Here is a 14,098-nt window from a genome sequence, read left to right as displayed (position 1 = left end):
CGGGAGCCAGCGTGAGGAACTCCGCCCATGACAAAGGTCATGAGGAAGGAGGCTCGGCATACGCAAAGGCGGGATCGAGCCTCAGGAGTCCCCCTGGAAATTCTCGAGCATCTACCCCCAAAACCAGAGTCTGCCTACTTTCTGCTTTGTGCTTTCACCTACACCTCTGACTTTACGGGGGGCTGTCCCCCACTACCTCTCTCTGAAAAAAGAGTTAGCTTACAGCTCCAGTTAATAATTCCTGGGTGTGACAGTGTTTAACCTACAAACTCCTTTGGAAATCCTCTAGCCTGCCTGAATAGGTTTTTCCAGCCACATGTGATTGTTCAGAGCCTCCCAACTGTGAGAGGCAGGAGATGTTCTAAACTGTCTAAACACAGATTCCTTTGAGTAGTTAAAAGATTGATTAGAAATTGTATTGGTGAAGGGTTTTTCACTTATTGAGCCAATGTTTGCTGCTAAGTCTCCATACTCCGTACCTACTGTGTCCTTGGCAGTGTATTGATTGATATAATGGGTGTATAGAAATGTAAGTAGTAGCCTCAATGTTTGTAACGTTGGACCCTTGAGTTAATTCTTTTCTTGATTGAGCCCACCTCACCTTTGCCCTATAGGAATGCAGCTTTGTCCAATGCTTTTTTGGAGGCTGGTGCCTGACTTTGGAATAATCACCTTTAGAGAAAGATAAGTTTCTTAATGTTAACAGGCCTCCTGGCCAGAAGATGATGTAATTCACCTGAACTTTTGCATATGATAAGTTTGAAAAGCCTGGCTTCGATTAGGACCAGGAACTGCTGTCCTTGCATGACTCCACCCCTTCCCCCATTATCCTCTATGCACAACTTTAGGTATAAAAACTACTTTGGAAAATAAAGTGCGGGCCTTGTTCACTGAAACTTGGTCTCCCCATGTCGCTCTCTCTTTCAAATTCTGGCTGAGTCTCCATCTGGAGCGCAGAACCCACCATGCTTGCTAATTATGCCTGGGCTTCTAAGATCCGACCGGGGAGGCCTCAGTGTCTCCTCTCCTTCGGGAGAACGGAAGGACGCCTGCGGCCTACGTAAGTGGTGCAAACTTCTTGTCTTGAAGTTTTATTGGTCTCCCGCGTAAACCAAGCTACTCAGCCTCTTTTCTCCACTGAATTTTCCTACTGAGCTATCCTCATTCTATTACTCTTTATATCTTTGATGAATAAATAATTAAATAGGTCGCCGACGCCGTCCCCGCTTCGAATACCCTGGATCAGCCGGGGCTGGACCCCGGCACATAGGGTCGCAAAGAGTCAGACACAACTGAGCGACTGAACTGAACTAAAGATATGGAAACAATTCAAGTGTCCATCAACCAATGAACTTAGTGTTTTCAGCTTTTATTTTCAATTTGGTTTAGTTTAGGAGGTTTTTTTGGGAGGGTGTATTTTGTTTTTTCATTTTGTCTTTCTTTTCTGGGGTGCTGATTTTTTTTCTTTCTTTTTTTTTTTTTTACAGGTCAACTTTTTGATTTGGAATAACCTCATATTTACAAAGACAATTTGCAAAGTTAGTACAGTGTTCCTATACCCTTCGCCCAGCTTCTCTTAATGTAAACATCTTAATAATTATGGTGTATTTGTCAAAACTAAGAAATCAACAGTACTATACTATTAACAAAATGCAGGCTTTATTTGAATGTCATCAATTTTCCCACAATTGTCCTTTTTCTGTTCTCAGATCCATCCAGAATGCCACATCGCATATAGTCATCCTATGTCCTTAGTTTTCTTCTATTTGTGAGTTTTCTGTTTTCTCTTGTCTTTCCATGACCTTGACAGTTTGGGAGGATATTGGTTGAGTATGTTGTGGAATGACCTTCAGCTTCAGTCTGTCTGATATTTTCTCATGAAGGCCCCACAACCAGAAATTGCGGGAGAAAATGTTCTATTGCTTAACCTGGGTGGTGGTGGCTAAAGAGTTTGTTTCATACTTATTTCTTAAATGGTACATGGTAGGCTGAAAAATGTCCTTCTAAGTGGGATTCAAGTCTAAGTCCTGGAACCAGCCAATGTACCTTATATAACAAGAACAAAAAAAAGATTATTGCAAATGTGATTAAATTAGGTCTTAAGATAGGTGATTATCTGGGAAAATTCTTTGTGTTTTTTAAAATGTATTTATTTTATATTTTGGCTGGGATGGATCTTCGTTGTTGCACGTAGCTTTCTCTAGTTGTGGCAAGCAGGTGTTGCAGAGCATAAACTCTCGGTGCAAGGGCTTCAGTAGTGGCAGTGCATAGGCTCAGTAGTTCCGGCTTGCAAGCTCTAAAAAGTGGGCTCCTTAGTTGTGGCACACGGGCTTAGCTGCTGCATGGCAGGTAGGATCTTCCCACACCAGGGATAGAACCAATGTTTGCATCGCGTTGCAAGGCGATTCTTAACCACTGAACCACCTGGGAAGCCCTGGGCAACAAGCAAGTCCTAAATGCAATCAGGTGTATCCTTATACAAGAGAAGCAGAGGAATATTTGACACACACAGAAGAGAATGTGATGTAAAGGTGGAGCAGAGAGAGATTTGCAGATGCTGGCCTCGAGCTTTGGGATCATGTGGCCACAAGCCAAGGATTGCTCGTAATTATCGAAAATTCGAGGAGATAAAGAAGAACAGATTCTCCCTTAAGAGCCTCTGGAGGGATCAAAGCCCTGCCCACATCTTGATTTCCCTTTTTTTTTCAGTTTTATTTACTTATTTATATTTGGCCACAGCATGTAGGCTTTTACTTCCCTGACCAGGGATCAAACCCATGCCCTCTGCAATGGAAACATGGAGTCTTAATTACTGGACAGCCAGGGAAGTCCCTACACCTTGATTTTGACCTGGTGACTCTCACGTTGGACCTCTGGCTTCCAGAATTGTGAGAGAATACTTTCTTTTCATTTTAAGGCACCCAACTAATAGTAATTTGGTCCAGCAACCAAACATTTCAGTTTTATTCATGTGTTATGTGTTTATGTTATATGTCTGCATAAAAGGCTTAAAAATTAACCTAACAGCTTTCCCTTTTCTTTCACTGACAAGAGTAATGTTGACAATTCTTTGGGGAGACCTTTCTCAATCCATTAGCCCATACCACCTCCATTTGATAAGGCAAATGGATTTTAACCCCAGTTGAACTTTCTCCTGCTGGATATTTCAAAATAATGATGCTCTAATTTACAGCTCTGTCTGGCATGTTTAAAGCAGCCACGAACTAGCATGGATACCTTATAAGAGCAAAATGAATTGAACAGAGTATCCAATATACCCTGCACCTCATTGGTCTAAGGGACATATTTTATTTTTATTGCATTTTATTGCACTGTGTGGCATGTGGAATGTTAGTGCCCCAACCAGGGATCAAGCCCTCACTCCCCTGCATTAGAAGTGCAGAGCCTTCCCCATGGGATCACGAGGGAAGTCCTAAGGGGCACGTTTTAACATCTCTGAAGTAGAGATGTATCTTATAACCCTTGGGATTGTATAAATTTTTATTGCCTGCATGTGTGTGGACATCAAAGTTACAGACCTCACAGTACTGAGTAGAGAGCAGCAGCCTGGAAAAAAAAAAATCCCAGAAGTGATACTGAAATTCACTTTAGGAAGCAGGGTTGTGGGGAAGATGAAGATAGCTGGTGAATCAGACGTATTTAGTGGCAAACCCAACCCTAGTCCCAATTTTACACATTTCAGTGAGAATCTAGTAGAGTGAGAGCTGTTACTGAGAGGTGGTATGGGCGAATGGACTGAGAAAGGTCTCCCCAGAGGGGTGACATTTGAACCAGATCATGATGGAGATGAATCCTCTATGCAGAGGAACACTGGTGGCTGAGAAGGGCAGCTGACTACCAAGCATATATGTTCCCCTCGCGTAATGCCCACGGAGGGACTACATTTCCCAGCCTTCCTTGCAAGAAGGTTCAGTCATGTGACTAGTTTCTGACCAATGGAATGGAAGCAAGAGCGCTCTGCTCCACTTCCAGGTCTGCTTCATAAAAATCTCTCAATATGTCCATCTCTCTTCTCCACCTGCTGTTTGGATGTGGGTGGTAGTGTATTAGTTACACTGTGTAACAAATTACCCCCACCCCAATTCCTCTTAAAATTGGAACTTTATCTTTAAAATGTCAAATAACAAACATTTACTACCTCATGTGGTATCTGAGGGTCAGGAATTCAGAACAGTTTCAGCTGGGTGGTTCTGACTCAGGCTTTCTTATGAGGTTTCGGTCAAACCGCAGTCATCTGAAGGCTCAGTGGGGCTGGAGGAGTCAGTTCCAGGCTCACTCATGGGACTGTTGGCTAGAGGCCTCACTTCTCTGTCTGATGGAGTCTCTATAGGCTACTGGGTGTCCTTGGAACCTAGTATAAGAGGGAAGAACAAATCTGACTCCATATTGGACTTGTTTCTTTTACTTTAACCTTTGTATTTTTTGCTTTTACTACGAGCTAATCACTAAAGGGATGTTTCCTGTAAGGATAAATTATACATCTCGGGGAACACTTCCTCCCAGGTAATGAGGGTTAAGCTAATATATCTGTAGTTATTTAAAAAATATCTCATTGTGGTCTATGTTTTTGTTTTACTTATTTATTCAGTAGTTGTGGCACGCAGTCTCTAGAGCACTGGCTTAGTACCTGTGGTGTGCAGGCTTAGTTGCTCCATAGCATGTGGAATCTTCCCAGACCAGGGATCCAACGTGTCAACTGCAAATTGGCTATTCCCAAGGGAATTTGTTGGTTTTTTTTTTTTTTTTTTTCCACCTGCTGGCCAGTGCTCTTGGCAAGTGCCAATTTGTCACTGACACATATTAAGACAATAGAACTGGGCTTCCTTGGTTGCTCGGTGGTAAAGAATCTACCTGCCAATGCAAGAGACGTGGGTTCGATCCCTGATCTGGGAAGAACCCACATGCCTCGGAGCAACCTGGTCTGTTGTTCAGTCGCTCAGTTGTGTCTGACTCTTTGCAACCCCATGGACTGCGGCACACCAGGCTTCCATGCCCTTTACTATCTCCTGGAGTTTGCTCAAACTCATGGCCATTGAGTTGATGATGCCATCCAACCATCTCATCCTCTGTCGCCCCCTTCTCCTCCTGCCTTCAGTCTTTCCCCGCATCAGGGTCTTTTCCAATGAGTCGGCTTTTCGCATCAGGTGACCAAAGTATTGGAGCTTCAGCTTCAGCATCAGTCCTTCCAATGAATATTCAGGGTTGATTTCGTTTAGGATGGACTGGTTGGATCTCCTTGCTGTCCAACTAAATCTGTGCACCGCAAGTGTTGAACATGTGCTGTAGAGCCTGGGAGCCGAAACTACTGAAGTCTGCGTCCCCTAGAGGCTGTGCTCCACAACAACAGAAGGCGTGGCAATGAGAAGCCTAGCGCTGCAACTAGAGAGTGGCCCCCGATCGCCCAAGGTAGAGAAAAGTCCGAGCAGCAACGAGGACCTAGCACAGCCAAAATTAAATAAATGAAATCATGTATAAAAAAAAGACAGCACAGCTGCCGTGAGCCTGCGTTCCTGCCCCGCTTTCTCTCTGATGACTGGACTTTATATGAAAGGAAAATGAAAATCAGTTGTGTAAACCATTGACATTTCAGAGCTTATCAGCTTCGGTGGTTAATACTGCTTTCACTAACTACAGGAATCAGTTGCCAAAGGAACAAGGTGTGGAAGTTTAAAGAGAACACAGCACTCTGTGACTTTACCTTGTGCATGTATAACTTTGATTAAAAAATAAACATGCAGTTACACGCTAATAAAAAATAAGTATGAAAAAAGGAGAATAAAGACAACCCCACAGGGACTTCCCTGGCAGTCCAGTGGTTCAGGGGAGTGGGTTTGATCTTTGATCAAGCAACTAAGATCCCACATGCCTCTCAGCATAGCCAAAAAGAAAGAAAGAAAGAAACCCCACAAACCCAATAGAAGGCAGGAAAAGAAAAAATAATATTCTGGATAAACTCCAAATGGATCTAAGGTATCAATGTAACATATGAAAGCATCAAAGCCTTTATCAGCTGAATATGGAGACAACCTTTGAACTATGACTCAAAATCCAGAAGCCATGAAAGAAAGCACTGATACATTTCAATGCATGAAACAGGATCCAATGTTCCTCCTCTTCTCTCTCCTTTTCTTCCTGAACAATACAGCCCTAAGGCCGTTATATGAGGCAGGCAAGGTGGGGTTGGGGACAATGGCCCAGCCTAGGGGCCTTGGTGGAGTAAGCAGTGTATCTGTGAGCAACTCAGCCCAGTGGGAGGATCCAAGTGGGAGATGTGCTAGAAGAGGGAGCCCTCTGGCTTGGAGAGTAAAAACCCCAGCTGGGTGAAAAGGGTAGGGGTGGAAGGGTGAGGGAAGGGACGGGTAAAGTACAGGGGAGTTGATGAAAGAAATAAATTAAGGGGATTTCCCTGGTGTCCAGTGGTTAGGACTCCACGCTGTCCCTGCTGAGGGGCCAGGGGTTCAGTCCCTGGTAGGGGAACTAAATCCCACGAGCCATGAGGCATGGCAAAAAAAAAAAAAAAAAAAAGTTAAAAACTTGAAAGTCAGATGAGGAGTAGGGTATGTGAATGGCTTCAAAGTGTCTCTCTACAGAGTTCTCATTAGTCACAAAGGCAGAAAGAGGAGTAACTTTGCAATGTGTAAGACTGTCAGATGCCACCTTCAAGTGAAGGAAATATCAGGTCTACGCAGAGAAGGAGAAATCGGGAGCCCCTGATATGCAATGAGAACAGACCACATCAGCAGTTTTGCTGCTGAGGAATTTGATTCGGAGGAAACATCAGACAAACTCCCATTAAGGGAGATTACACGAGATAACTGGCTTCTAGTCTTCAAAAATGTCAAGGTCAGGAGACACCGAAGAGTTGTTCTTTGCTGGGAGAGCTGACACCAGAAGCAATGCAGGGTTCTGAACTTCCCTCTCCTGCCATAAAGGGTATTATTGGAGCAATTGCATCCCAGCTGGCTCAGTGATTAAGAATCTACCTGCAAGGCAGGAGACAAGGGTTCAATCCCTTGTTGGGAAAAATTCCCTGCAGGAGGGCATGGCAACCCACTCCAGTATCCTTGCCTGGAGAATCCCATGGACAGAGGAGCCTGGTGGGCTGCAGTCCATGGGGTTGCAAAAGACTCAGACACGACTTAGCGACTAAACAACAACATCACTGGGGTGATTGGCGAGACTTGAATGAGGTCTGAAGACTCCAGGATAGTAAGCTGTTATTCTAAGGTTGTGCTATGGTTCTTAGGAGAATGACTCTGTAAGAAATACAAGTTCCGGCATGTTGTTAGCGTGATGATGAGACCTCAAGTGACTGAATTACGTGCAAATGGTTCTGGAAAATAAGAGCTGCTTGTACTGTACTTCCAACATTTGGTGTAAATTTGTGATTGTGTCAAAGTTGAGAAAAATATTGTTTTCTTTTTTCTAAAGAACAAACCTTGTGTGGCAAATGAAAACACCTTCAGCGAAACTCAAAAGGTCAATAACAAATAGGGAGATATATTTACAACTCGTATTGATTTCTAATATACAAAGAACTATGGAAATCATTTCTGCTAAGACTCCATGCTCCCAATGTAGGGGACACTGTTTGATCCCTGGTCAGGGGACTAGATCCCATTTACTGCAACTAAGAGTTCGCATGCCACAACTAAAGATCTTGCTTGCTACAATTAATACCCAGTGCAGCCAAATTAAAAAAAAAATCATTATGAGAAAGACCAACAACCCATTACAAATACAGGCAAAAGATAAATACACAAAGTTCCCTGAAAAGGAAATTAAAATGGCTTGTAAATCTATGCAAGGATGCTTGACCTCATTGACAAAAAGAGAAATGCAAACAACTAAATACCATTTCTGTGCTTCAGATGGTCAAAAATCCTAAAGTCTGATAACACACTTTATGGGGGAAAAGAAATGCATGGATTATGGGTAAGTATACAAACTCATGCTACTTGTATAGACGGTAACTTGGCAACATCTGTAATACTACAATGGCACCCCACTCCAGTGCTCTTGCCTGGAGAATCCCATGGACGGAGGAGCCTGGTGGGCTTCAGTCCATGGGGTCGCTAGGAGTCGGACACGACTCAGCAACTTCACTTTCACTTTCCATTATCATGCATTGGAGAAGGCAATGGCAACCCACTCCAGTGTTCTTGCCTGGAGAATCCCAGGGATGGGGGAGCCTGGTGGGCTGCCGTCTATGGGGTCACACAGAGTCGGACATGACTGAAGCAACTTAGCAGCAGCAGCAGCAGTAATACTACAACTGGATTTATCCTTTGGTTTAGTCATCCTGTTTTGTAGGATTTAGCTCACAAGTTGGCTGTATGTATATATATGTGTGTGTGTGTGTGTGTGTGTATGTTTTATATAGATATAGATATATATCAAATGAAGTTTTTACAAGGCTGTAAATGGGTGCATTCTTTGATATGGCAGGTGATTAGAAACAGCTCAAATATCCATCAAAAGGAAGCAGATTTATGGTACATGTAAGCAATGTAATTATATGTGGCTATATAAAAGATGAAACGCTCTCTAGGTATCCATACAGAAACAGTTCCAACATATAGTGATAGATGAAAAAAAAAATCAGGGGCCAAAAAGGGTTCTTAGTATTTGGGGTGTTTTATGAGAAAAAGGGACTTCCCAGGTGGCGCTAGTGGTAAAGAATCTGCTTGCCAATGCAGGAAATGTAAGAGACAAGGGTTCGAACCCTGGGTCAGGAAGATCCCCTGGAGAAGGGAATGGCAACCCACTCCAGTATTCCGGCCTGGAGAATCCCATGGACAGAGGAGCCTGGTGGGCCACAGTCCATGAGATCACAAAGAGCTGGACTAAATCACCACGGGAGCTCTAGTCCACATCCTGACATGTTCAAAAACACTGATTCTTGACATTACATTGTTCAGCTGGGCATGAAAATTAAGGATGACATTTTATTTACTTGTGGTCATGACCAGCATTGTTCCACTTTATCTTGAAGTAATGCTTGCTGTGTAAAAGTCTGAGGCCATGCTTCTTGTAGTTTCTCCTGGTAAATTACATTTAGTAGTTCTTTTTTTTTTTTCAGTTTGACTGCCTCGGCTCTGTCTCAGCACATAGAGGTTGTGTCACGTGGGACCTTTACGTTGAGGTGCCCGGACTCTCTTGTGGCTTCAGTACTTTTAGCACTTGGGCTTAGTTGCATGTGAGATCTTAGTCCCCCCACCAGGGATTGAACCTACATTGCCTGCGTTGAAAGGTAGACTCTTTATCACTAAGCCACCTGGGAAGCCCGCTGCAAGTCCTATTTTGTTCTTTCCCAAACCTGCCTGATCTTTTAATAATGCCGTGACTTTCCTCATTTCTGATCCTTTTTTTTTTAAGTCTTTAAACATTTGAACATATTCATTTTGCAGTTGTTAATATTGTCCATCTTAAGCTTTCTAAGAAAGATAAGCTGTGACTTCAACATTAACCAAAGGCTTTCAATCAAACTGAAACCCTGGACCAGGTTTCTTGGTCTGCTGAGGAAAACAGAAGCCTCTCCAGGTATTTAAAATACAGGGAATTTATTAAGGGGAATTGGCTATACACACACTAAGAGGCTGGAAGAACCAGACATGATCCCTGAGGTAATAGGGGCAATAGTGACCAGAAGTAGCTCAGATGTCTGGGGCTGTGGGTTCCCCGGTGGCTCAGATGGTAAAGAATCTGCAATGCGGGAGCCCCGGGTTCTGTCCCTGAGTAGGGAAGATCTCCTGGAGGAGGAAATGGCTACCCACTCCAGTATTCTTGCTGGAGAAATCCATGGACAGAGGAGCCTGGCGGGCTACAGTCCATGGGGTCGCAAAGAGTCAGACAGGATTGAGGGACCTACGTCAACACATCTGGGGCTGTAGGAGCTCAGAGGATAGGTAGAACTGTCTACCTATCCAGGGTAGAACTAAACCTCTGGGCAGGGGGCTCCAGGCAGCTGGTGCTCTGGCCCATGGATGATAATACGTCTGTCCAAAGAAACTGAAAATCTCCGTGCGGCCAGCTGTGGATAGACGTGCCGGGAGTAACCGGTAGCATGAGGGCTTGTTGCCTGTGGCTGCTGGTGAGACACAGATTGGAGCTCGGGGCAGGTGAAAGGAAGTTCCTTAGCCTGTCCTCCTGCCTCCTGCTCTCCTGCCAGGTCCTTCCTGCCACTCTGGTCAGTTGTCTGAAGTGATCACAGAATAAGAAGGTGAGATTCACGCTGCAGAGACCGTGGTACAGCCTCCCCAGAACAAAGGGAGGGAAAAGTCTCACCCTTGCGTGCAAAACAAAGAGGAAATATTCCACACATTTAATGGGGTAGGCTCCAGAACAAACAGCCACTAAATAATCTTGGGTATTAAACCAACAACGACTCTTAGGACACGTTGTTCGGGCTGTTCTACAAGGCGGTGACACTCTGAACAAACAGTGGTGAGAAGTAAATCAGGATCACCCAAGTCAATTTCCTAACTCTGGCGGTCATGTGGTCACAACAAAGTCTAATTGTCCTGGAACTCAGGCTTGGTGTGAGTCAATTTTGGAAGAGACCCCAGTCCTGAATCTTCAGCCATCAAAACTGTTAACTCAGGTGGTAGACAAGCACAGCTTAACTTTCTGGTAGGTAAGAAATATCACAGGTAAGTATCAAGACTGTGGAATTAGGGCTTCCCTGGTGGTCCAGTGGTTGAGAATCCACCTGCCAATGCGGGGACGTGGGTTTGATCCCTGTTGAGCAGCAGATCTCACATGCTCTGGGCAACTAAGCTCCAATAGCCCGAGGCTACTGAGCCTGTGCTCTGCAACACAGAAGGCCCGAGGGCCTCTAGGAAGACCCTGCTGCTGCTAAGTCGCTTCAGTCCTGTCCGACTCTGTGCGACCCCAGAGACGGAAGCCCACCAGGCTCCCCCGTCCTTGGGATTCTCCAGGCAAGAACACTGGAGTGGGTTGCCATTTCCTTCTCCAATGAATGAAAGTGAAAAGTGAAAGGGAAGTCACTCAGTCATCTCCGACTCTTAGCAACCCCATGGACTACAGCCTACCAGGCCCCTCCATCCATGGGATTTTCCAGGCAAGAGTACTGGAGTGGGGTGCCATTGCCTTCTCTGAGAAGACCCAGTAGAGCCCAAATAAATAAAATAAATTTTAAAAGGTTGTTGACTCAAAATCTTTGATCAAAATTGAAGCACCAAAGAACCACAGGTATATCCATAATATAAATAAGACATAAAAATATTTGCAACCAGTTTTTAAAAATCAATTTATTTTTGGTTGTTTTGGGTCTCCGTTTCTGAGTGCACGCTTTGTCTAGTTGCGACCATCGGGGACTCCTCTCTAGTTGTGGTGCTGGGGCTTCTCATTGCAGTGGCTTCTCTTGTTGCGAAGCATGGGCTGTAGAGAGCAGGCTCAGTGGTTGTGATCCGTGGGCTTAGTTGGCTTCTGAGATCTTCCTGGACCAGGGATCGAAGTTGAGTCCCCTGTATTGGCAGGCAGATTCTTAACCACTGAACCACCAGGGAAGTTCTGCAACCAGTTTAATGTAAGCAAACTGATGAATGTGATCATCACTGTTCTATTTGTGGGTCTTAAAGGTCTGTCTAGTCAAGGCTATGGTTTTTCCAGTGGTCATGTATGGATGTGAGAGTTGGACTGTGAAGAAAGCTGAGCGCCAAAGAATTGATGCTTTTGAACTGTGATGTTGGAGAAGACTCTTGAGAGTCCCTTGGACTGCAAGGAGATCCAAACAGTCCATCCTAAAGGAGATCAGTCCTGGGTGTTCATTGGGAGGACTGATGCTGAAGCTGAAACTCCAGTACTTTGACCACCTCATGTGAAGAGTTGACTCATTGGAAAAGACCCTGATGCTGGGAGGGATTGGGGGCAGGAGGAGAAGGGGACGGAAGAGGATGAGATGGGTGGATGGCATCACTGACTCGATGGACATGAGTTTGGGTAAACTCTGGGAGTTGGTGATGGACAGGGAGGCCTGGCATGCTGTGATTCATGGGGTCGCAAAGAGTTGGACAGGACTGAGCGACTGAACTGAACTGAAGGTATTCACAGTGTTTATGAGAATCCGCTATATTAGACTTGTGAAATATATGCTCCAGATGATATTATTCTGGGCTGGTCTTGCCTTCTGAGAGGGACTGCATTCTGCCTAGGGAATGTTTCTCTCTTTCAATAAACCTGCTTTCACTTGGAAAAATAAAAAGATTGTATGACTCTTATGCTTCTCTTCAAAGTTCTAGGTTTATTTAAGGGACTCTGAGGTCCCAGATTTGTAAAGTTTGTTTATTAAATTTGCAATCCTTGTTCAAATGTTTTGGGAAGTCTGAAATTGTGAAACTGGCGGCTTGCTATTTTTAGGCTTCAGAGTAGTCAGTGAATATTTAGAGGAAGGTTGATGGTTTGAAAATTAATTAATCATTACCCCCAGACCAAATAGTTGTGAATATTTGTGCCCGTATACAAAAGTTCTTCTGGCATTAAAAGATATCATCACAATCGTTTCAGCAAACGGTGCTGGGAAAACTGGATGTCCACGTGCAAAAGAATGAAGTTGGACCCTAACCACTGACAAGCATACAGTTCAGCGGCTGTCAGTGCATTCACACTGTTATGCAACCATCCCCATCAGCCATCTTCAGAACCTGATTTCATTACTGTAACTCTGAGCCCATGAAACAAATCCCCACCCCCACTGCCCCTGGCTGCCACCATTCTACATCCTGTCTCTATGAATTTGGCTATTCCAAGTACCTCTTTATCGGTGGAATCATGCAGTACCTATCCTCGTGTGGCTTTTTTCACTTAGTAAAATGTTTTCAAGATCCAGCCGTGTTTGGCATGCTTCAGAATTCCCTTCCTTTTCAAGGCTGAATAATATTCCATTGTATGTGGGTTGGTGGGGTTTTAAACTTTCAGTCATGTTGCATGCCTTTGAGCCTCACCTCGAAAACATGTCCTGTCACAGAATCAGAGATGCCAGGGGCCCGAGTGGGGTTCACACTTTCCACTTGGCGTGTCACACCTTTCTTACGTGTTCTTTTTCCCCTCCCGTCTCTCTTCCTCTTCTTTCACCTCTGCTTTTGCCTCTTTTTCTTTCTTTCTCTCTTTATCTTTCTTTCTTTCTTCTCTCTTCCTTTCTCTCTCCCTCTCCCTCCATCCTTCCCTTCTTTCCTTCCTTCCAATCCTTTCTTTCACAGGTGGGATGGGGAGTGGACCTGAACATTTCTCTTCTTCTTAGAAGCGGCATGAAAGAATGTTTGGAAAGAGGCCAGATAGCAGTGGAGGCTGTAAATAGCATGGATTTGTTTTGGGGGGCGCTGGGAGTAACTTTTACCTGATAGAGTCTTGAACCTATAGAAAGTTTCAAGTTGCAGATAAAGAGCAACATAGGAGCAGGGGATTAAGGGGCACATACTACTATGAATAAAACAAATCATCTACCAGAAAATACTGTATAATATGGAGAACACAGCCAATATTTTATAATAGGAAATGAAATCTATCCTTTAAAAATTGTGAATCACTATCTTGCACACTTGAAACTTATATTGTACATCAACTATATCTCAACTGAAAAAAAGACTTGTACAAAGAACTCATATAATCTTAACTAGGCTTCCCATATTATCTCTATTCCTGTTCCTTTTTGCTTTTGAAAAAGCAGGCATCACTCTCTATGTCCATATATTATTGTGTGTTTACCTTTCCAGAAATATTTGAGAAAGCACTGGAGATACCATGCCCTTTGTCCTGAAGTACTTTAGTGTGTATTTGCTAAGAACAAAGACATCCTGTTTAATAACCACTGTACAAAAATCAAAACCAGAAAATATTAACAAGGATAAATGACTACTTTCTAAAGGACAGAACTCATTCAAGTGTCATCAAGAGTCTTGTTAACATTCAGGACAACACCTGACTTGCTCAGCCAACTGCATTTCCTTGTGCTGACTCTGATCTCTGTTCATTTACACAGTTCTCCCACCTTCTTCTTGACCTTGACATTTTCCCAGAGTCAAGGCCAGTTGTTATAGCGAAGGTCGCCGATTGGAGT

At 44.0% G+C, this 14,098-nt stretch overlaps 1 long non-coding RNA gene across 3 annotated transcripts; it reads left to right on the top strand.

Annotated features, from left to right (window-relative positions):
- Positions 1 to 12,942, top strand: LOC129631855 (uncharacterized). Of its 3 annotated transcripts, XR_008704204.1 has the most exons (4): positions 1 to 1,060; positions 1,488 to 1,768; positions 7,893 to 7,956; positions 12,550 to 12,942. It is a non-coding gene; the product is annotated as an uncharacterized LOC129631855 (long non-coding RNA). The 3 variants fall into 3 exon arrangements; XR_008704206.1 differs by lacking the exon at positions 7,893 to 7,956 and having other exon boundaries at positions 3 to 1,060; positions 12,550 to 12,940; XR_008704205.1 differs by lacking the exons at positions 7,893 to 7,956; positions 12,550 to 12,942 and adding an exon at positions 5,238 to 6,181 and having other exon boundaries at positions 3 to 1,060.
- Positions 12,943 to 14,098: the final 1,156 nt, after the last annotated feature.

The sequence above is a fragment of the Bubalus kerabau genome, chromosome 17 (genome assembly GCF_029407905.1).
Source record: "Bubalus kerabau isolate K-KA32 ecotype Philippines breed swamp buffalo chromosome 17, PCC_UOA_SB_1v2, whole genome shotgun sequence".
Lineage (NCBI taxonomy): Eukaryota > Metazoa > Chordata > Mammalia > Artiodactyla > Bovidae > Bubalus > Bubalus kerabau.
Note: the sequence above shows the minus strand (reverse complement) of the source record. Positions and strands in the feature narration are given on the sequence as shown.